Raw genomic sequence first — 25662 nt, forward strand, 5'->3', positions numbered from 1 at the left:
TTACCTGATATGGTAAATTAAGGACCTACCTGAAATGCTATGCGTGTTAATGGCTTTGCACAAATGTAAAAATACCAATCTTATGTAATCTCACCAACCCATTATACCTTCTTGTGAATAAATAATAATTATTGTTATTATTATTATTGTTATTATTATTATTATTGTTATTATTATTGCTTCATCATCACCCACCTTGCACATCACCCACCAACCTTCACCTTCTGCTTACTGTAGTATATACACATGTACTAAACTAACCACTAGCCATCTGTCATAACATCCATCACCATCCATCAGCCACCTGTCGTAACATCCATCACTATCCATCAGCCACCTGTCATAACATCCATCAGCCACCTATCCTAACATCCATCACCCTCTATGTAACATCCATCAATCCTTATCCACCTAGACTGACAAAAACATCCACCAAATATCTTATGTAAACATTCAAACATAGTAACCACAGCCTTCCTCGCTGCTTCCTAACAACCCATTCTCAGGGGGTATGAATCTTCTTGGTAATCACCAAACCTAGTCTATTTTTGTATTAAATTAAAAGTACCAAAATGCACTAAGTTTTATTTTTATTTTATTTTGTTTACATGTATTTTTATATATATATATATATATATATATATATATATATATATATATATATATATATATATATATATATATGAATGAGTTCTTACATTCTTATAAAGCCACTAGCATGCATAGCATTTCAGGCAGGTCCTTAATCCTAATTTTCCCTGGAATACAACCAGCCAAATCGTTAAATTAAACATTCGGGTACCCATTCACTGCTGGATGAACAGAGGCGTACAGTTAAGGGTTGGCACCTAGTCAATCCTCCCCAACTAGGTACACCAAGGCCAAATCGCTCGTAAAATGCAGGGTGAGTGTTTTACCACTGTGCAACAGGGACTGCACACTGTGTAATTAGTGTATTAATGTACTTCCTATCCCTGGTTAAGGTTAAATTAAGGTTTTGTTAAGGCTAGGTTAGGTTAGGTGAATTGCCATTGTATTGCATTCTCAAACATGTAAAACATGAAATTTTGGCCTACTTGAGCATCACCAAAACTGTGACATTAAAGAAAACGTTGGCATTAGGTTTAATCAAAGAAAATTAATACACCAGGGGCTTTGTCAATTATAAAGCATAGGTTTTAAAATAATATACAATTATAACATGAGAATAATCTCTGTTTAGGACAAAGGTTCACTTGCCAGTTGACTAAAAGACTATTAATGAAACTTTAATAAACCTCCAGAACATTATAAATATCTGGATTAGTATCCAGATGGTTTAAACTGGGAGGATGGACACTCATTAGACCCACTAGGGTCTAATGAGGTGCAGTTTTATCCTATGGCTTAGCTAAACAAACTATGGGGTTCAGTTCCTGAACCCATTATGTGTCTTTGGAACCCTTCCCACCACCGCCCACAGGAAGGACATGGGGTGCATAATACAGCAAGAAGTTGAAAAAAAATCATGGTGTTTGCATACAATGTTGCAGAACACTGTATAGAGTACATTGAGAGAGTATGTAGATTGCATCCAAATATTTCCTTTTAATACACTTACACACATACTGGAGTCTTTCCTTCACCTTCAATTATGCACTTTGGCAGTGTAGTAAGTTTACCCATTACTTTAGTAGTAGTAGTATTAACAAGTTTAAGCACACAACAATATGTTGTCAGCCTCCTGTTCTATATTAGTGATTACTGAGTATTGGTCATGCTATAGTCGTCAGTTCATCTAATGTTCCCATCTCACAGGATGATTAGTCATACATGGAATCATGAAAGAACACGAGATGAGTCTAGCTAATTTACTATCCTACCCTAGCAAACTTTAATTCCAATATAACATGGGTATGGGTACTAATTTAACAATAGGTATTGTTATATACAATATAGTATGGGTAAAACTTTGGGTATAACATGATTTTTTTTTCCGGGATATTATTCCTGCGCGGGCCCTAAGCCTCTGGCTGGCCCACTAAGTGTTGCTTGTTTCTGTTTTACTTGGGCGGAGTATGAGTATTTATGACTCGTATGGTCGCTTCAGTAAGATTTTGCCATATGTGTTTAACAACTTCTGCTCTGTTGAATTTAAGTTGAAATCTTAATGGGTTTGTAACTGTGCACTGTGTTAGATAATGTTCCAGTGGTCTGTCGGGCATTTCTCCAGTGTTGACATTTCCTCTCATCTTCCGGAACCTGTAAGCCTATTTCCCATGCACATGGGTATCCAAGCCTGATGCGATGTAAGTGTACTTCTGTTGTTCTACTGCTTCGTCTCATCTAACTAAGTGGTTCGTAGTTGGTTGAATTCTTGTACCAACCCGCAGATCCTGATGTTGCAACTGCTGTGTTGTGGTCACTGTACATCTTTTGCATTGCTCTGTTTCTAATTACTTTCTTAATCTGTGATAGACTCTGTGGTATGTAAATGTCTACATTTCTCCTCTAAGTAGCAAGTTTTGCAGCTTCGTCTGCAATGTCATTTCCTATTATTCCCTATAACATGATGATCTCTTCTAATATCCACGAGTGACTAAAATATCTACTATTGAGCTCAAATATTCATTATTGAACTCAAAGTATTTTTATGTCATTTGGTCTAAACTCATTAATAACAGAGTTTACCATTGTTAGGATACTCATTACCTGCAGCCACCTACCATAATTAAGTAACAATATATATCAGTCTAAATCTGGCAATTACATTGTCACACTATCTGGACGATGTTTCATGATGTCTGTACGTATAGTATTCAAGCTGTAAAATAAATTTAAACATTTTCTTTTTTCACAAGGGCTGTATTAATTATACTCATTTAACCTAAATGAGTATAATTAATGGGTTTGGAATATGAGTATAATGAACTGTCATAATCTTGGTATTGTGGTTGTCTCTCACCGTGACGACAAAACGTTGATGGTTATCTTCTTGACGTTATCTTGAGATGATTTCGGGGCTTTTAGTGTCCCCGCGGCCCGGTCCTCGACCAGGCCTCCACCCCCAGGAAGCAGCCCGTGACAGCTGACTAACACCCAGGTACCTATTTTACTGCTAGGTAACAGGGACATAGGGTGAAAGAAACTCTGCCCATTGTTTCTCGCCGGTGCCTGGGGTCGAACCCAGGATCACAAGTGCAGTGTGCTGTCCGCTCGGCCGACCAGCTCCCTGTGCACCTAACTGAAACGTTATCATAGGCAAAACTTTAGGACTCAATCCCTCCAGCCGGATAACGTGACTAGTTTCATAAGAGTTGTCAGGCTTCGTTCAAATGAGCCTAAAGATGTAGATAATATATATGGTTTTCTTGTGGCCTGAAAGAAAACTTAAATGAATATAGGACAAAATGAATTAACTGGTCATGGCTCCTAAAAAAAAGTTATTTCCAGACATCAGCTAGGCTTCAGAAGGTTGAAAAGTTATTTCCCAGACAAAAGCTAGGCTCCAGAAGGTTGAAAAGTTATTTTTAGACAACAGATAGGCTTCAGAAACCTGAAAAGTTATTTCCAGTCAAAACTGTTTTAGAAAACTGAGAAGAACATTGCAATAAATTAAACAAATGTCTATCCATCCAAAGTGCGCATACTACAACAGTCATGTACAAATATTAAATCCACAAATTAATTCATATCCACCTATACGTACCCTAGCGGACCCTAAGCACCTCCACGAACCTTTCCGCTAATGCCTCGGCCTCGGCACGCCAGTTGGTCGTTAACTACAATTATAGCAATCAGCTGCCGCCCATTGATGCAAGGACCGAGTCCCAAATTAGCACGCAGTCCGCGGCCTAGTAACAACAAATTTCTAATCAGAAGCACGAGGAAGTGCTCTAAATACGCCGTTTTTGTTTTTATAAAGGAGAAAGGGGGGAATTTCAACAGATTAAGATATAGTTTTTGAAGTATATGCTATACTAACTTATTATTAATGTAGTAAAACGCTCGATAAGAGCTGTTTGCCGGTGAGGGAGAGTTTTCATCCCTCCCGCAACGGTCTATACAGTATACCTAGGTCATAAAAGTATTTGTGTGTACGTCTGATACCATACTCCTTGTGAGGGAGGAAATGTATATTTTTACCTCTCAGAATGTTTGGTAATATGTTTATTTGTGATGTGTGTATATGTATATATTAACACGTTGTACTGAACGGGGTGAGAATAGCTTGAGCTACCTCATCCCTTTGTGTGTATTTTACCTCAATAAACTTATTTCAATTTCAATTTCAATTTCAATTCAATTTCCCGCAACGGCTAACATATTTTTTTGTTAGACACTTTTTCCGTTGCTTGCAAAAGCGGGAAAGTTTCTGTATGAGGAAAATGAGTGAATCGGATTGCGCCGGGCTGCGCGCGCACACTCCACGGGAACTTAAGAGGTCAGACACGGGTAGCGACCTGGCAGATTCATTGTCTGCTACTTCAACTCCTCAGCCTGCACCTTCTACCTTTGAGGCCACCGGGGCACCTGCACCTCTCGTCTGATGAAGATTCTACAGATACTGTCACCACTGCTCCTACTCCTGACCCTCCTGCCGATGACGAGTCTCCATGACACCAAACCCGTCCCTACCTTCTTGAGGTTATCTTGAGATGATTTCGGGGCTTAGCGTCCCCGCGGCCCGGTCCTCGACCAGGCCTCCTTTTTGTTACACACCCCCAGGAAGCAGCCCGTAGCAGCTGTCTAACTCCCAGGTACCTATTTACTGCTGGGTGAACAGGCGCATCAGGGTGAAAAACTCTGCCCATTTGTTTCCGCCTCTGTCGGGGATAGAACTCGGAACCTTAGGACTGCGAATAACGTGCGCTGTCCACTCAGCCGTCAGCCCCCACAGTGCCAGGGAGGACTTGGAGGAACTTCAAGCCCAGAATCCGCATTCCACGATTGCGAACCTTCAAAAGATTATAGCTAATCCTCACCTCACGAATTCTCTGAAAGGAGACAACTACGCAGAAAATCCGCCAACGAACGTGATACTTCCCTCTGCTGAGATGTTCTTCAAATTCTATGACATCGATACTCTCAACTTTCACCTCATTGATCCAAGATACTTTGAGCTCCACCCGGAGCGACACTTTTGTATCAGACGACTCTTTTATACACAAGAAGATCAAGCAAGACAGTATTGTAAAGCATACCAAGAAGCTCAAGCTAGAAGAAGAAAGAAGAGATAGTGTTCCAGAAAGAAGGAAAGAAGACTCAAGAATGAAGACATCAACACAAGACAGCCTATCACCACCTAGACTGAAGAAGCACTACCACAGCTGCTCTTTCCTGACCCGACTCAACAGTTGTGGGGTTGTTCAAGCGTCGAATCTAAGCATGCAGCTGGGTTAAGCCCTGGCACTTTTTCTACAACTTCAGCGTTTCCTCTCACCGGCTTCTCTTCAGCTATACCCACTTCCAGCTCGCCCATCGGGTATTTTGTCCTATATCTAATGTATTTATGTATGTCGCGACCTCTGAACGCAAGCAGCCGTCGTCCACGGCAAACGCGCAGCCCACCAGATTTCTCCGTGATGCCCCAGGCTCACTCCCTCGTAGCGTATGGGACTCTGTAATTCTCACCACATTGAAAGGCGCAGTGATCAGGCTACAAGTTCGGGGATTCGTGTGTAGTTCACAGCGGCCCCAGGAGGCAGGTGGCCTCCACATGTACACATGTACAAGTCCATATAATTGTCTTCGGCACCCCTAGCGTTGGTGCTAACATGTATGTTCTCTCGTTACCTTAAAATATATAAACATCCTGTCTCTATAATCTTCGATACCCTTGTGTATGTTGTATGTGTCTTCCTTCTCCCCTTCTATTTTTTTCCTTTCTTCCGGTGCCATTAGATTCAGGTCTCCCCAAGTATATCACCGTTGCTCAGTCACTAAATTTGGGGACTAATCTTTTAAGAAACCCCTAACCTCCTTGAATCATTGTTTTGTGCTTTTTGAGGCGAGGCTCTATACTGGTAGGAGCGTTGATCGGACAGGTATTGTACACAGCGTTTTAAAATCATCCATGTTTTGGTGCATCAAGGCTGTCCTGCCGTTGTCCAGCTTAGTTATGTTGCTAATGTAATTCTACTGTTGTTGTTGTTGAAGATTAAGCCACCAGAGCCGGTCGGCCGAGCGGACAGCACGCTGGACTTGTGATCCTGTGGTCCTGGGTTCGATCCCAGGCGCCGGCGAGAAACAATGAGCAGAGTTTCTTTCACCCTATGCCCCTGTTACCTAGCAGTAAAATAGGTACCTGGGTGTTAGTCAGCTGTCACGGGCTGCTTCCTGGGGGTGGAGGCCTGGTCGAGGACCGGGCCGCGGGGACACTAAAAGCCCCGAAATCATCTCAAGAAGATAACCACAAGAGGTAGCACGGACATGAATATCCCGTAAGTGGTAGATGTTTAGAGTGAATGTGATCTTTGGTGGTGTAACATCTTGAAGTGTGTCTGGGTGTCAGTAATTCTACTAAAGTATGCCTCCGGAAATAGGTTGAGTGCTGTCAGCCCCCAGACCGTTCTCCCTCACTGACCGTCTTAAGTTTCTCCCCTTCATTAGGTACTGTTCCTGTGGCCTCAATACACCTGCTCTCGTCCCCATGACCCTGCACTTGTCTCCATTGACGTCCCAGAGGTTAGCATATCGAGCTGGAACACTGAACACCCAGAGTTAAAAAATCAATTTTTTTTATATAGGTGGGTACGAGAATGGACGTTTCTGACCCTTGTTAGCAGGCTTACAGCTTTCTCAATCCATAGCTCATGGTAAGCCTTACACGCTACAAGATAATCCCTAGAACACGACCCGGTTAACAATGAGGTCCCCAACTAATGAAGTAGTCTAGATTAAAATTCCCAATCAGCTTGTCACAAATCCAACTAGTTCACAGAAATTCAAATACAAAATATTTATATTTTCACTACTGGCAAATACGTTGGACATTTGAGTTACAAGTGAATACCTTGCCTCTCTCTGGGGCTCAGGCACAACGCAGGTCCAGCTAAGCCCAAACACAGGCTGAAACACTTCCAAAGGCACAAAAACAACTTACTATATGAGTGACCGAACATTCCAAAAATAAACATTGAATGTATATGTAAACATGAGGATTTTGACAAAATACTAACACCACAATTATCGTCTTCGTTACCACGTTCTTAACTTCCAGGCAGCAGGAAGGTGAAGGCTCAGGTGCGTTCCACCACCACCCTCTATAGATTTAGGAAAGACTTGGGTAAATACTGGTTCGGTAACAGGGTTGTTGATTTGTGGAACCAATTACCGCGTAACGTGGTGGAGGTGGGGTCCCTTGATTGTTTCAAACGTGGTTTGGACATGTATATGAGTGGGATTGGGTGGTTATAAATAGGAGCTGCCTCGTATGGGCCAACATGCCTTCTGCAGTTACCTTTGTTCTTATGGTCTTAAGATGAAGAGACGACGACGTTTCGGTCCGTCCTGGACCATTATCAAGTCGATCAAGACAATCGACTTAATTGTCTTGATCGACAAGACTTTCTGTACTATTAATTTTATAGTCCGGAAAAAATAAAGCTGAAAACCGAACTAAAATATTCTTAGGCCCAGTATAGGACATATAAGTAATATATTACGTCTAAGATAGTGTATATTAGGCCTGGGATTGCTAGAAGAGGTTAGATCTCATTTATGTTCCTGTTAAAAAAAATAAAAAGTTTCTAGTTTGTCCAAATGCGCTATAATACAAAAGTCAACTTTCTAGTGGTCCATCACTACATACCGTCAACAAAACAGTTACAACAAGTACTTTCGTTTTAGGAGGATGTCTGTCAAGCCCGGGGGTTGTACCGCCCCGTCCACCCCACCTCCCTCTTCTGCACATTCTCCGGCCATTTAAACTCATCAACAGCTTCCTGCACTCACGGGAGACATATCCCGTCACGCAGGGTGCAGTCGCACCTCCACAGTTCTCCAGTATCATCTATTGATACTGGAAATGGCTCAAAAGGGCCACCACTTATGGGCTATTCATGCCCAAGCCACCTTTTGGGTGGCTTAATCTTCTCTCTTCTTTCTTTCTTTCTTTCTTTCTTTCTTTCTTTCTTTCTTTCTCTCTTTCTCTCTTTCTCTCTTTCTCTCTTTCTCTCTTTCTCTCTTTCTCTCTTTCTCTCTTTCTCTCTTTCTCTCTTTCTCTCTTTCTCTCTTTCTCTCTTTCTCTCTTTCTCTCTTTCTCTCTTTCTCTCTTTCTCTCTTTCTCTCTCTCTCTCTTTCTCTCTCTCTCTCTCTCTCTCTCTCTCTCTCTCTCTCTCTCTCTCTCTCTCTCTCTCTCTCTCTCTCTCTCTCTCTCTCTCTCTTCCTGCACTCTGCCACTCGCCCGCAGTTCATCCACACATCATAACATTCTCATCTCCCCGCTGCTGCTCTACTTTCACCTGTCTTCACAAGGTTTCCTCTACAACATACAGCTGTATACCCACTGTGTGAGACGGTCTACATACACCGCTCCAGTGCCAGTAAGTCCACTACGGGCTCACCATAGCCCGTGCTACTTGCCCCGCTCCTGTGCCAGGTAAGTTACGGGCTCACCATAGCCCGTGCTACTTGGAACTTGTTCCGAGTAACTTAATCTATAACAACAACGGTCTACATACGTTATTACAGCCGCGCTCCTGTGCCAGTAAGTCCACTACGGGCTCACCATAGCCCGTGCTACTTGCCCCGCTCCTGTGCCAGGTAAGTTACGGGCTCACCATAGCCCGTGCTACTTGGAACTTGTTCCGAGTAACTTAATCTATAACAACAACGGTCTACATACGTTATTACAGCCGCGCTCCTGTGCCAGTAAGTCCACTACGGGCTCACCATAGCCCGTGCTACTTGCCCCGCTCCTGTGCCAGGTAAGTTACGGGCTCACCATAGCCCGTGCTACTTGGAACTTGTTCCGAGTAACTTAATCTATAACAACAACGGTCTACATACGTTATTACAGCCGCGCTCCTGTGCCAGGTAAGTCCACTACGGGCTCACCATAACCCGTGCTACTTGCCCCGCTCCTGTGCCAGGTAAGTCCACTACGGGCTCACCATAACCCGTGCTACTTGCCCCGCTCCTGTGCCAGGTAAGTCCACTACGGGCTCACCATAACCCGTGCTACTTGGAACTTTTTGTTCCCAGTAGCTGAATCTTAACCACCAACAACAAACGGGCTACAACATACACCTGTATAACCACACTACAAGACGGGCGCCATCATCTCCATACATCAAATGAGATCAACTTTAATACATTTGCGTACGCAGAGTTCAATTTTATTTTTTTTTACCTTGCTGCCTCATAACCTTTGTTTAGATAAATGTTGGGTTAGGTTAGATTATTATGGTTATATTTGTAGACATTGATGGAGAAGGAGCGACTTGATGTGAAACCCCAATTGAACAGCCACACCCTTGGCGCACTCTTGCAATAATACCAAACCTGTCACTGACCTGTTCAGTTTGCCTCATGGAACTGTTCCAGCTCCTCCGCTGTGGTACAAGCGAAAATGTCAAAACGGTCATCACAAATAAAACGCAATCAAATCACGCAATACAAAACCTATATAAAAGATTTCAACGCTTTGCGTAATAGTGGCTTCATATATTGTGTAACTCCTGCCCCTACAATTTGTTCATTACTCTTTGATCTTTGTACACACACACACATGCTTTTGAATAAAGCTGTATTTTATTATATTTAGGGGTAATCATGTCGGAAGACCTTACTTTTTTTACTTACTTTACTTACTTAAGACCTTACTACTTTTATAGATCACAATAAAGTAGCTCTCACACCTGCAAGAGGAACCTTACACACATGAGATGCCAGACCAATAATGATATTTTTGTAAGACGCTAGTGCTCTTTAGGGTGTAATATTGGCTCACACTAACAGCCCAATTCAGAGCTTGATAAACTTCTAACCTGGTGAACGTGTAAAGATATTTTACTGCCAGAATCCACTCAATAAGACACCTAAATTATTGGTACTGCTTAATTTTTAAAAAACTGTATTCCCTAGAACAGAGGTGAAGAGATACATAATAATTTACACTGGGAAAATATAAGGAGGAACTGGTTCCAAATTGGCACCTAGAAATAACACCACATGAGACCAAGAGGCATGGCAAGAAGTGCAGAATACCCCCGTTGAAAAGAAGAGGTGCAATAGGTACTCAGAGAGAACTCTCAACATCAGAGGCCCGAGACTGTTCAACACGCTTCTACTACACATACGGGGCATAACTGGCCGACCCCTCACGGTGTTCAAGAGAACTAGATAAGCACCTCCAAAGGATACCAACAGGAGGCCTGGTCAGAGACCGGACCGCAGGGGCATTGACATCCGGAATCAATGCAAGGTAGGCAAGGGGGTGTCCAATAGTCAACATTTCACATAATTATAATCTACGTGCGTTAGATTATACTATGTGCACTATCATTTGTTTTAAGTACGATCATCTGATCATGTAAATATTCAATTACATGTACACATGCACACCTGTTAAGCTAGTGCGCGAGCCCGTACTTAACACCTGTGTACATGTATTAAAGCGAGCGAGCAAGCGAGCACACACACACACACACACACACACACACACACACACACACACACACACACACACACACACACACACACACACAGGCCTCGTAGCCTGGTGGATAAAGGGGCCTCGTAGCCTGGTGGATAAAGGGGCCTCGTAGCCTGGTGGATAGCGCGCAGGATTCGTAATTCTGTGGCGCGGGTTCGATTCCCGCACGAGGCAAAAACAAATGGGCAAAGTTTCTTTCACCCTGAATGCCCCTGTTACCTAGCAGTAAATAGGTACCTGGGAGTTAGTCAGCTGTCACGGGCTGCTTCCTTGGGTGTGTGTGTGTGTGTGTGTGTGTGTGTGGTGTGGAAAAAAAAAAAAAAAAAAAAAAAAAAAAAAAAAAAAAAAAAGTAGTTAGTAAACAGTTGATTGACAGTTGAGAGGCGGGCCGAAAGAGCAAAGCTCAACCCCCGTAAAAACACAATTAGTAAACACACACACACACAGTGTCCCGTCTGCTGGGAAGACGGGACACCACGAGCACAGCGCTCATCCTTCAACTACACCCAGGTAATTACACACATATCTGGGAGTAGACATAACCCTAAATCTGATGCCAGAATTACACGACCTGATAATGGTCCAGGACGGACCGAAACGCCGTTGGTTTTTCATTTTCAGATGTGTAGGTTGGGTATTAATTAATATAACTGATGCCAGAAGCCCACTGTAGCCTAATGGCCGACGCCCATGTATCCTTCAATAACTTGGAAAAGGGGCCCTATATACCTTTACCTGAAAAAGAACTAGGATAAAGGTCCAAAGATATACAACGAGACTCGTTCCTGGGCTGAAGGGATTGAGCTATGAGGAAAGACCCAGAGAACTGGAGGAAAGAAGAGATAGGAGGGACATCATGATAACATACAAGATTCTAAGGGAAATTGACAGAGACAACAGAATTGCCTAGAGCTAGGAACAGCAAACAGGGGGTCATATGGATGGAAACTAGACACAAATGAGTCACAAGAGACAGCAGAAAATAAAATTCAGTGTTAGAGCTGTCAATAAGTTGAATAGATTAGACGTTGAAGTCGACGAATCTAATCCAATTCACAATTTTAAATGTAAATATGAAAAAAGTGATAAATGAGTCATTTGTCTAAGTCTAAGACCTACAGAAGGTGGGTCTAGGAGCTTAGCTCGATCCTGCAAGCATATCTAGACGCAGGCACGAATAGACGAGTACGTACACATACACACACACATTCTCACTCACTACTCACATTGTCTCACCCATTCACAGTCATCGATATAGGCACTGGGTAGAGCAGGCAGGAAAAGGAAGGAGCCTTGCCGTCGATTAGACCATTATCAAGCATTCAACCCTAATCCACAATCCACACACCAACGACGTGGAATCACTTGATTGAGAGCTAGTTAGACATACATATGAATAAGTTTGGTTGAATATAAATAGGAACTGCCACATAGGCCAATAGGCCTTCTGCAGTTTCCTTAATTCTTGTGTTATTTTCTAATGAGCCTCATTAATGCTGCTTATCAACTTTCAATTCAGCCCCCCCCCCCCCCAAAAAAAGGCCTCCCCTACCCTTTCTCCTGTCATTGCAACCTGGCCTACAAAAATGCGTCGCTTTTCGCTCGTATGCGTTCCATAAAGCCAAAAAATTGTACTAGAAAATTGAAGCGGCTGGCGAAAGTGACGTATTGTCCCGTTTACTGTTTTGGGTTCTCTGGCAGGTTAGGAGAGGGCACTTTAAATTGACCGTTTTCTTGACGCTGGGAAACCTTAGGAGGACGGACTAGTCTAGTTACTGGCCACAACACATTCTTGTACACCCGCCCACAACTCACTTGTACACCCGCCCACAACTCACTTGTACACCCGCCCACAACTCACTTGTACACCCGCCCACAACTCACTTGTACACCCGCCCACAACTCACTTGTACACCCGCCCACAACTCACTTGTACACCCGCCCACAACTCACTTGTACACCCGCCCACAACTCACTTGTACACCCGCCCACAACTCACTTGTACACCCGCCCACAACTCACTTGTACACCCGCCCACAACTCGCTTATACACCCGCCCAGAACTCGCTTTACACCCGCCCACAACTCGCTTTACACCCGCCCACAACTCGCTTTACACCCGCCCACAACTCGCTTATACACCCGCCCACAACTCACTTGTACACCCGCCCACAACTCACTTATACACCCGCCCACAACTCGCTTATACACCCGCCCACAACTCACGTACACCCCACACTAGCGAGACGGCCCCAACACCTCTCCACCTTTACCGTTCCAGGTGTCCTACCTGTAAAAGGATGAGGACGCGGCCTCGACCATATCCACCAACCAGTCATTCTAGCTTCACCTTGCTGCTCTCCCCCCCCCTCCCCCCACACACACACACCTGGCGCCCGCCTGCCTCCCTGCCTCATACTCTCTCTTTTATACAGGTGAGTACACGAGTAAACGACTCATTAGGTGGCTGAGCAGCCCGTCCTCCTAAGGTTTTCCAGCGTCAATAAAACAACCAGTGTAAAGTGTCCTCTCCTAACCTACCAGAGGACCTAAAACAGAAAACGGGACAGTACGTCACTTCGGCGAGCGGCTTCCGTTTTCAATTACAACAATTTTTGGCCTTAGTATGTTGTTGTTTTCAGATTTAACTACTCAGAACGAAGTGTCCATGTAGCACGGGCTATGGTGAGCCCGTAATTGAATTCGGTTATTCGCGATAACCTTGTTTCTGTGATATAAGTGTGGCCTTAGTAACGCATACGAACGAAATGCGACGTTCTTTGAAAGAGGACAGGTTGGGCTGAGAGCTTTCCCTTCCCATAGCCCATGTTAAGCCTCACCCTACTAGTTTTCCCTGGAATACGACCCGCTAATTGGTTTTACTACCAGGTAACCAATTACTTCTGCGTGAATATGGGCGAAGAGTTATGGAATGGTTCCCAGTCAATCCTCCCCCGGTTTTGTAACGGGGCGAGTGTGAGTATCATGTGTTCGGTGTGTAGTGTGTTATCTAATTACCATTAGTGTAGTTACAGCACGAGACTTACGCTCGTGTACTCACCTACTTGTGCTTGCGGGGGTTGAGCTCTGGCTCTTTGGTCATATGTGTGTGTGTGGGTGTGTGGGTGTGTGTGTGTGTGTGTGTGTGTGTGTGTGTGTGTGTGTGTGTGTGTGTGTGTTCACCAAGTTGTGCTTGCGGGGGATGAGCTCTGCTCTTTCGGCCCGCCTCTCAACTGTTTCTACTACTACTATTTTTTTTCCCACACCACACACACCCCAGGAAGCAGCCTGTGACAGCTGACTAACTCCCAGATACCTATTTACTGCTAGGTAACAGGGGCATCGGGTGAAAGAAACTCTGCCCATCGTTTCTCGCCGGCGCCCGGAATCGAACCCGGGACCACAGGATCCCGTGCCAGTGTGCTGTCCGCTCGGCCACCGGCTCCCTGAGGTGTGTGTGTGAGTGAGTGAGTTTCAGCTTATAATAATAAAACATACTGACATGTACAACGCATGGTATAGGGGCAGATTTTTATTCAGGAGGTTCTCAACACTTTATTGGTCCAAGCTTTTGGGCTCGACATACTAATTTCCTTCTCTTCAAAACTCTCCAACGCTAACACGTCTATTGTGCTATTCATTGGCTTCCAGGAAATATTCGTTAAGGAAGTCGAAGTTCTATATATTGCTGTGTGGCGACAACAGGACGAAGGTAACCGAAAATAAATGGTTACAAAATGAGGCAACAGGAGGATTCGAAGTTACGCGCTGAGTACTCTCAAACACACGCCTTAAGACCACGTTAGTGTGATTTCTTTGTGCATTTGAAGAGCAGCGTTGGAGGTGGAACTCGATCCTGAACCACAGCTAAAGTGCATGGAGGGGGCAATGTGTGAAACCCAGACTGGGCTTTAGTGGAAGCTTCAGGCTTCTTAAGAGGATTCAATTGAATCCCAAGTTGCATTGCTATTGACCATGTGATGAAGTGGTCCTAGACGTGTGCTTGGCAGTGCCTAGTGTTCGAATCCTCCGACTGACTGGTAACTGCCGTCCAATTTCAATAGTATTTCTGCTTTAAGAGCGTATGTAACTACTTTTTACGATTCTAAACAATGACAAAATAACGTGTCAAGAGAGGGCCTATTGTCTGGGAACGATGTTGCCGAAGAACAGGACAAAACCTCGAGGTGTTCTCCCAGGTCGATGGGAATCATTGCCAGTTCGACATGAACTAATTGGGTGCAAATCCTTACCAGGTCGATGGGAGTTATTACCAGATCTGCGTGAATCACTATAGGTCGGTGAGAATCATTGTGAGGTTACTGCGTCGTTATCAGGTCATTACCAGGTCACTGCATCGTTAACAGGTCATTACCAGGTCACTGCATCGTTAACAGTTCGCTAATTGCGTCGTTAACAAGACCTGGCAGTGACCAGGTCACTGCGTCATAGCCAGATTCCTGGCCGGAGTGCATGTTTCAAGCAACTTGAGCCGGGCGGGAAAGCTCTGACCGGAGTCAATTGGAAACTGCAGGACCGCACACGGCATAAAACGACGCCCCTTGCCGGTGGTGTTGTAAACACGACGCCCCTTGCCGGTGGTGTTGTAAACACGACGCCCCTTGCCGGTGGTGTTGTAAACACGACGCCCCTTGCCGGTGGTGTTGTAAAGACGCCGCCTCTTGCCGGTGGTGTTGTAAACACGCCGCCCCTTGCCGGTGGTGTTGTAAACATGCCGCCCCTTGCCGGTGGTGTTGTAAACACGCCGCCCCTTGCCGGTGTGTTGTAAACACGCCGCCCCTTATCCAGGTGTTCCCATAGGCTGTTAGAGGGCACAAGCACGACAAACTATCTTCACAAGCTCCACACGCTAGTCCACGGAGGACAAAATCGCTGTGGACAATTACCTTATGGTTAGTCCAGTCACTGCCACGGGACTAGGCTGGTCCCTTGGGCGACGCCTGATGCTGTGGTGTGGATGGAAGTGGCTGGCGTGGATAGAGGTGGATGCTGGTGGCTGGTGTGGAGGGCCGGGGTGGAGAGGAGACACATCTGGCCGCAGGTACTAGGCCCTGGAGAGAAAGAGAGAGAGAACAAAAGGAGTATTCGCAATATAATAAAAATACATATTCATATATGGTAAATAGTTTTACATAATCTATTTTGGCAACAAGTAATTAAGTTAATTTATTTAAAGCTGTATTCCAAAAACATGTTACATGCGATGCCATGTACACATGTGGTGCAGGTGTCGGAAAATCCGACACCATTTAATATTACATACAGGCAGATAATATTGCTGCCATTGTATACACAAGTTAACCCATAGACAATGTAGCTTGTAGGTGGAATTTACCGTCTATAGAAAACGGGATATCATTACCACATACTATTATAATTCACCACCTATTATGATGGGAATTATTCTTAAATACATTAGTCTTTGGACTTTACCATCATAAAAACATCTCATATAAATTAACTTAATTATCAATATTAAAGTAGAGTAAATGTGACCCTTCTATCACTTTCTGTCATCTGGACAATGTAAGCCAGGCGTCAGGGTGAGGGAGGGGCGGCCATTGTTTATATTAGACCAGAGGCACACGGGAGCAAATACGGCTCCTGTTAATTTTACTTGGACGAAGTGTTATGGAAACCAAAGGTGTACCATTATCACACGCTGTCAACAAATTCAAGTTAAGTGTTCTTTCCGAAACCCGTTTATCTTTCATTTATGGCCATTAATGTCATTATATAGGATGACCCGGTTAGAGCACGATATAGCCTCAAACTAAAGGTAATTAGCCCAGGTCTTCATTGTTCCATGTACAGTGTTTCTCTGATATACTTGTCATATATAGGATTCTGGCTTCACAGTTAGCGCCCTTTTGACAGGTCAAGACGAGGAAGCATGCTTTGTGCATCAGTTACCAGGGTGATGGAAGCTACCTCAAAGAGGGAAAATGTGGTGTCTACACCCTAGTTATACCTGGTGGACTAAAGCCTGCTGTACTATAAGATAAGGAACCTCTTCAATGTTTAATTATGTGTAGTTAATACTGTAGTTTGATTGGCTGCATATATATTCAATTAATATAAACCCCCCCTAATGTGTAGAGGATCGATTTGTGAGATTATGAGATTATTGCAGAAATACAGTCCACTTATCATTATACAAATTGCTATCGAAGTATATAAATTAATGTAAATATAAATTCTATATATATTCATATAAATTAAATAAATATAAATCTCACAGGTCGGTTCCCACAGCAGGAGTACATGGGAACTATAAGTACAGGAGTACAAGGGACTCAATAGGTAAAGGAAGTTCAATAAGTACAGGGGTTACATGACACAGGAGGTCCAATGGGTACGTCGGGTGCGGTGCGACTAGTGAGTACTGGGTACTTAACGAACACAAAGTACTTCGTGGGTACAAGAGTGTTGTGTAATGAGTACACGGTGTTTAGCCTATTGCGCCTTAGTGCTTATTACCACTCTTAAAGTCGAACTAACAGCTCTTGTAACATCTAGAACAATATCCTGTAGGATTGACACTTTTATTAGCTTAGAATTAGGATGGTTTAGGGGCTTATGTGCAAGAGCCAATCAGAGAGGAGCCAGCAATTCACCCCGGGAGCTGGGATTGGCTCACGTGGACAAAGGGATTCAATCTATAGAGCTCCAGGAATCTTTGCGGACAATTGTGCCGACTGTCACTGCAAAGTGGAGGAATCCTTTTCGCATTGTGTAAGTCATTGAAAACTGCGTTATCATATAATCTCATTTTGTTTCATCTTTCTTTTTGTAATATTTATTTCATTCCATTCTTTATTTAGGCTCCGTCTCACGTATATCTAACACATCAACCTTAAAATCTTTCACCAGTTCCAGCATTTATTTACCTAACTTTCCACTCAGTCATACGAGCTGGCCTTTGTTTTGGGGAGTCTGGCCAGGCGTGAGCCACTGATCTGAGACCAGGCTTGTCTTTGTGGCAGGGGCTGTGTGCCTCATTGTTCCACCTGGCGGTGTGGCCGCCTCATTGTTCCACCTGGCGGTGTGGCCGCCTCATTGTTCCACCTGGCGGTGTGGCCGCCTCATTGTTCCACCTGGCGGTGTGGCCGCCACATTGTTCCACCTGGCGGTGTGGCCGCCACATTGTTCCACCTGGCGGTGTGGCCGCCTCATTGTTCCACCTGGTGGTGTGGCCGACACATTGTTCCACCTGGCGGTGTGGCCGACACATTGTTCCACCTGGCGGTGTGGCCGACACATTGTTCCACCTGGCGGTGTGGCCGACACATTGTTCCACCTGGCGGTGTGGCCGCCACATTGTTCCACCTGGCGGTGTGGCCGCCACATTGTTCCACCTGGCGGTGTGGCCGCCACATTGTTCCACCTGGCGGTGTGGCCGCCTCATTGTTCCACCTGGCGGTGTGGCCGCCTCATTGTTCCACCTGGCGGTGTGGCCGCCTCATTGTTCCACCTGGCGGTGTGGCCGCCTCATTGTTCCACCTGGTGGTGTGGCCGCCACATTGTTCCACGTGAAGGTTCTATCGACACATCCATACGCCAAACAGATCAAGGAGTGGAACATGCACAAGGGGTCGTAATGATAACAGAATATCATAAGAAAAATTTGACGTAATCAGTATAGGAGTGTAATGAGTACAGAGGGTGCATATTAATGTATATTGTGTTGTAATAAATAATTTAACACGTACGTTGGTTGTAATGAGCATAAGGAATGTGATGAAATCGTGGAATTCAGAGACAGCACTATCAATGGAGTCCAAGAAATGTGTAAGTACTTCATTCATAATGATGTACTGCCAGGAATCTTTACCAAGTATCCAAGATTTGTATACTGTAGGTGCAGCCTGCACATGACTGTAAAGCTGCCGCCCAGTTGGGTGGGTGTGGAGCACATGACTGTAAAGCTGCCGCCCAGTTGGGTGGGTGTGGAGCAAGACTAGTAACTGTTTGACTCATCATACATGTAAAGTGCCTTGTATAGTGACTGTTGTGAGCCTCTTGTTGAATGAATCACTTGTGATATAAAAAGATTATTGATATGTATATGTATTTGTGTCTATGGATATATATATATATATATATATATATATATATATATATATATATATATATATATATATATATATATATATATATATATTAGTCATGTGGCACCAACAGCCACATAGCTGGCTTTCAAACATGGCTAGGCCATAATAGACAAAGCACCATCTAGCTGCGTGTGCCCCCCCCCCCCCCCCCGGAGTCACAACACCAAGGGCCAGTGAGCGCCACGGTAATACATGGGAAGGAGGAAGTGTCCCGCGTCTTGAGAGAGAGAGAGTGGACAATGGAACAACAAAACACAACAAATAGCGAGACAAATCACGGAGACGATAAAAACCTACAACTGCGGAAAATGCAGTGCACAAATAGAGCAGTAAAATGAAAGCAGAATAGAATTAACTCAAGTCCCGGATGTAGTGAAAGTTAATTATGAAAATAGCGGGTAAGTACATGGAATAAAAGGAAAATAAAAAAATAAACAATGAAAATAGTTTTGTTTTTTTTTAGCTTTTCTAGCTACTTTAACTGTGATAATGAGAGAAAGGTCGAACGCGCGCGCATGTGCGTCACATTTTGACGTATATTCTAAGACCAAAAACTATCGTACCAGAGAATGGCAGCGGCTCGCGAAATGGACATAATGAAAGTGAAGGAAAGACCCCAATGTATGTATAAAAGATCTCTGAGCGCTATCCACTCAGCAATGAACCCTTATCCCTCTGTGTGTGGGGGTTGAGCTTCGGCTCTTTGGTCCCGCCTCTCAACCGTCAATCTACTGGTGTACAGATTCCTGAACTTGTCGAGCTCAATCATATCTACGTTTGAAACTGTGTATGGAGTCAGCCTCCACTACATCACTGCCTAATGCATTCCATTTACTACGTATATTATATATATATATATATATATATATATATATATATATATATATATATATATATATATATATATATATATATGTGTGTGTGTGTGTGTGTGTGTGTGTATTCATCTAGTTATGCTTGCGGGGGTTGAGCTCTGCTCTTTCGGCCCGCCTCTCAACTGTTACCAACTACCTCCCCCCCCCCCCATACACACACACACAGGAAGCAGCTCCGTAACAGCTGACTAACTCCCAGGTACCTATTTACTGCTAGGTACCAGGGGCATCAGGGTGAGGGAAACTTTGCCCATTTGTTTCTGCCTGGTCCGGGAATCGAACCCGGGCCACAGAATTACGAGCTGTCCACTCAGCTACCAGACCATTGATGATATATATATATATCATCAATGGCAGTTATAAATGTACAACAATTTATGGATGCAGACTACTTAGTAAATTAAACAGCGGAAGCTGAGTCAGGTTACAGTTTTACAGGAAGTTATGACTGAGCACAAGAGGAGTCAATGTCCTCGCAACAACAGTTACACCACGAGAAAACTTAGGTAAATAAAAAAACACCCACAAAATATCTGACCATTACAAAGACTTGCACTCCGGTAAACATATGCGACAGTTAACACACACGACGGTACAAACAACGGTAAAATCACCTAGTAAATCATAAAATCACGTACACATAATTTCATCCAAATTACATTTGAGAAAGTAGAGCGTATTAGCAGTTGTTGTGAGTGAGCATATGGTTGTACACTACTCGTACAGAATATCTACTACATAACTTTCTCCTCCCTACGGGTACGTCAAGTCTCCTCACTCGTACGATGCTTCCTGCCGTTCCCTCCCCATTACAAGAGAACTTGGATCAAGTCAAATCAAGACCTCCAGTCGCAATGGAATTTTTATTTGTATTATTTTTTTGTAATTATAGCAAAGATTAAACCAAATTCTCTTTTACCAGAGAAGGTGGCCTGACAGCTGAGTGAACAGCGCTTCGGATTCGTAGTCCTGAGGTTCCGGGTTCGATCCCCGGTGGAGCCGGAAACAAATGGGAGAGTTTCTTTCACCCTGATGCCTCTGTTACCTAGCAGTAATGAGGTAAATGGGAGTTAGACAGCTGCTACGGGCTGCTTCCAGATGTGTAAGGCCTCTCAACAGAGGCCTGGTCGAGAACTGGGCCGCGGTGACGCTAAGCCCCGAAATCATCTCAAGATATACCAGCTCCTGTTTCTTAACGATTCATCAATCAGCCGGTGGAAAGACTCTAGGCTATATATACATGCCACATTATATATATATATATATTATATATATATATATATATATATATATATATATATATATATATATATATATATATACATATATAATGATTATATATATATATATCATTATATATAATGTCATACACATTTGAAGGTGTTGGTGGTCCCGCTAGCTCTTCTCGGCGCCCATCACACTTGAGACATTCCATCGTGTATTGCTCTGGCAGTATTCCAGTGTTGCCCGAAGGTGCGGCAAACACTGGTTTTTGTACAGTGACACAAGCCACCTGCACTCAAATGTTACTTCCAGGCAACCACTTGGGCTGGACGGTAGAGCGACGGTCTAGCTTTATGCAGGTCGGCGTTTAATCCCCCGACCATCCAAGTGGTTGGGCGCCATTCCTTCCCCCACCGTCCCATCCCCAAATACTTATACTGTATATACTGTATATACTAATACTATATACAGAGACGTTAGAAAGAATTTTTTCAGCGTCAGAGTAGTTAATAAATGGAATGCACTAGGAAGTGATGTGGTGGAGGCTGACTCCATACACAGTTTCAAATGTAGATATGATAGAGCCCAGTAGGCTCAGGAATCTGTACACCAGTTGATTGACAGTTGAGAGGCGGGACCAAAGAGCCAAAGCTCAACCCCCGCAAGCACAATTAGGTGAGTACAATTAGGTGAGTACTGGCCCCTTCCCAGCGCTACATAGTCGTAATGGCTTGGCGCTTTCTCCTAATGGTCCCCCCTGCCCCCTTCCAGCCTTATTCCCACGCAATAAAATCGATATAACAGCGTTAGACACCGCAACAACTATCAAACAACCAGCAATCACATCGTAAACTAACCGCAGCGCGCCACCACCTGCGGAGGTGGTTACAAGGGCCAGCTGCTGGACCCCCGCGAGCAGCACTCTTGACACCTCGCGCCCGTTAATGGGGTCATTAACACACACTACCGTAACCCCCATACACCATCTCCCTGATAACACACCAACACACATAAACGTAAATATTCTGTAATGTAAATAACGTTATTAAATTACGCCTCTTAACGTCAATATGGTTTTGCTGGATACATGTTTGTCGTGAAAAGATTCGGCAATCGTAAGCCTAGCGTGAGTGATACGCCAGACTGGATTATTTCAAGCCGAAGTTTGACGTGCGTGACAAACATCACGCTGATGGCATATGCACTGTTGCAAATACCCATACTAGACTGCAAGCTCTACTGGCTTCACTCGTTGCTAAAATCATTGAATGTGCGCTTGTTGTCTCTATAACTAAATCCAGTTATCCTAAATCCTAACATAACTTCTGGTGTTGCTCTATGTATGCGCGCGCGTGTATATTATTATTATTATTATTATTATAATATATATATATATATATTATATATATATATATATATATATATATATATATATATATATATATATATATATATATATATATATATATATATAATGTCGTACCTAGTAGCCAGAACGCACTTCTCAGCCTGCTATTCAAGGCCCGATTTGCCTAATAAGCCAAGTTTTCATGAATTAATTGTTTTTCGACAACCTAACCTACCTAACCTAACCTAACCTACCTTTTTCGGATACCTAACCTAACCTATAAAGATAGGTTAGGTTAGGTAGTGTTGGTTAGGTTCGGTCATATATCTACGTTAATTTTAACTCCAATAAAAAAAAAATAGCATCATACATAATGAAATGGGTAGCTTTATCATTTCATAAGAAAAAAATTAGAGAAAATATATTAATTCAGGAAAACTTGGGTTATTAGGCAAATCGGGCCTTGCATAGTAGGCCGAGAAGTGTGTTCTGGCTACTAGGTACGACATATATATATATATATATATATATATATATATATATATATATATATATATATATATTCATCCAACGACTGTGTACTGCGTTATAAATGTATAATATATATATATATATATATATATATATATATATATATATATATATATATATATATATATATATATATATATACAGTATATATACACACTGCATGAGGTAAAATGCTGAGTTTAGTAGCCCATAATAGTCATTCTTTGGCCGGTCTTTAAACACAAGCACCAGCTAGCTCAGGATGCTTGAGAGAAGTGAAAGCAGAAATTGTCTAAGACCCGCGTCTCAGGAGACACCTGTTGGACCAGGTGCCCCCCGCCGCCACCCCCCCCCCCCCTCCCCGCCACCTTCACCCGACTTGGACTGACTTTGCAACACTGTAAAACTCACACCAACATTTTCTGACCCATTGTTATTATATGTCATGTGTTTTTAAATAAATGAGTAAATAAATAAGTAAATATAATTCATACGGCCGCCACCACTCGTGTCTCGACTCAAAAGTTATCGTACACCCAGGCCGCCGACACTCGCACAAAACGAGAACTCCTCACAAGCAACGATATGGCTCCATAGTTCAATGAATTGGTGGCGTGAAAGGCTCCTTTGTAGGTGTTTGAAGGCGGGTTGGTTATGCCCCAAGAGCTCTTTTCAAGCCTCGGACGACAACCGAGCCGGCCGACCACACGCCTCCACGTTCCTAAAAGCACTTGGCATCTAAGCTCATAACGGAAATTTAACGATTTTTTCCCCCATTTAAAACTACCATACAATCCACGGAATACCAATATACTAAAAAGGAAATCTGGCCATGTCTGTTCGGAAGTGCCTGTAAATGATTCTAAAATGCCAATAATAATAATAAAGACATCACGTTAATGTGATTTCTCTGTGCAATAATAATAATAATTAATAAATCATTGAGGCAGGCCACCCGGACGCTGTCAACACCAAGGCTTGTCGGGACCGGCTAGTGACTCCCTTCTCCAATAGAACGTCGCATTTTGACGTATAAACCTCCCTAGGGCCAAAAACAGATGTACTAAAAATCATAACAGCTCGCGAAAATTGCCGTGGGCTGACAGAGGGGGGGGAGGGAATTAACAGAGGAAAGCGCCATGCCATTACGACTATATAGCACTTGGAAGGGACCGGGATAAGGATTTGAGATGAGACGGGGGGGGGGGGAAGGAATGGTACCCAACCACTTGGACGGTCGGAGATTGAACGCCGACCTGCATGAAGGGAGACCGTCGCTCTACCGTCCTGTAAAAGTGGCGTGGGCTGACAGACTGAACTACTGCAGGCCGGCAGACTCTGAGCTAATGCACTCTGGGCTCTGAGACTGAGCTACGAGGGGGCCTCGTAGCCTGGTGGATAGCGCGCAGGACTCGTAATTCTGTGGCGCGGGTTCGATTCCCGCACGAGGCAGAAACAAATGGTCAAAGTTTCTTTCACCCTGAATGCCCCTGTTACCTAGCAGTAAATAGGTACCTGGGAGTTAGTCAGCTGTCACGGGCTGCTTCCTGGGGGTGGAGGCCTGGTCGAGGACCGGGCCGCGGGGACACTAAAGCCCCGAAATCATCTCAAGATAACCTCAAGATGCAGACTAGCGGAAGCTACCGCTCACCAGCGGTGATTATCGTACACAGTACCTGTATAACACCCCCCCCCCCCCTCAGTTACGTAACAGTAAATGGCGTTTTTAAATTTCAAAATGTTTAGAAATCATTAAGTTGTGTTCGGATTCCTTATACAAATATCTTCGTGCTATCGTTTTACATATATCAGCTATACTAAATAACATTTGTATAAAGATAATTCGATCCCCCCCCCCTTAATATTTACCAAAAATCCTTTGTGAACATTAATACACATTTACAAAATAAATACACATTTATGTGTATATATATTATTATACACATTTACGAAAAAAAAGACTGAACGGAAAAAATAGAGTGAATCGGCATTTTTTTTTTTTAATGGAGAATACACTCACCGTGCTTGGTGGGTCATTACTGGGGTATTTAGGTGGCGTGACGAGAGACATGATGACCCAACCTGGGCTCCCGGGTCAATACTGGGGCGGGGGAGGCGGGCCACTATAGCTGACACGCACTAAACACTCATTTACACGCGTCCCACTCTGACAATTTGGCCGGTGAGTGGCAGCTCACCGTGTACCGCCTCGCCCGCACCGGACCGCACCACAATGGTCCGCATTGTACCTCGGTGCACAGTATCGCATTGCATAATATTGCACAGCGCTGCACGTCACAATATTACATTGTACCAAAGGGCATTACACCACACGGTACCACGCTCAGGTACACTGTACCACAACACTGCACCACACGGTACCACGCTCAGGTACACTGTACCACAACACTGCACCACACGGTACCACGCTCAGGTACACTGTACCACAACACTGCACCACACGGTACCACGCTCAGGTACACTGTACCACAACACTGCACCACACGGTACCACGCTCAGGTACACTGTACCACAACACTGCACCACACGGTACCACGCTCAGGTACACTGTACCACAACACTGCACCACACGGTACCACGCTCAGGTACACTGTACCACAACACTGCACCACACGGCAACAAATTGCAGCACGCCACACCGCCCTAAACTGCGCCACACTCCGCCTCCCCATAACGGACATCACTGCCGCAAAATCCTGCATGTTGTTGTTGTTATAGATTCAGCTACTCGGAACAAGTTCCAAGTAGCACTGGCTATGGTGAGCCCGTAACTTACCCCCTGCCACAGGAGCGGGGCAAGTAGCATGGGCTATGGTGAGCCAGTAGTGGACTTACCTGGCACAGGAGCGGTGCTCCACTATGGTCTCGAAATCTTGTACGCACTGTTTAAATAACTATTCCTACTGTTAG

The 25662-nt window shown here is 44.0% G+C and overlaps 1 protein-coding gene across 1 annotated transcript in view; it reads right to left on the bottom strand.

Annotated features, from left to right (window-relative positions):
- The window catches only part of TTLL15 (tubulin tyrosine ligase-like 15), a 71815-nt gene that overhangs the window by 37602 nt on the left and 8551 nt on the right, over positions 1 to 25662 (bottom strand). The window contains exon 2 of the mRNA XM_069324560.1: positions 15547 to 15711. The gene's annotated coding sequence lies outside the window, so the exon portion shown is untranslated. The remainder of the gene's footprint in view (positions 1 to 15546; positions 15712 to 25662) is intronic.

This window comes from Procambarus clarkii, chromosome 2 (assembly GCF_040958095.1).
Source record: "Procambarus clarkii isolate CNS0578487 chromosome 2, FALCON_Pclarkii_2.0, whole genome shotgun sequence".
NCBI classification, from domain to species: domain Eukaryota; kingdom Metazoa; phylum Arthropoda; class Malacostraca; order Decapoda; family Cambaridae; genus Procambarus; species Procambarus clarkii.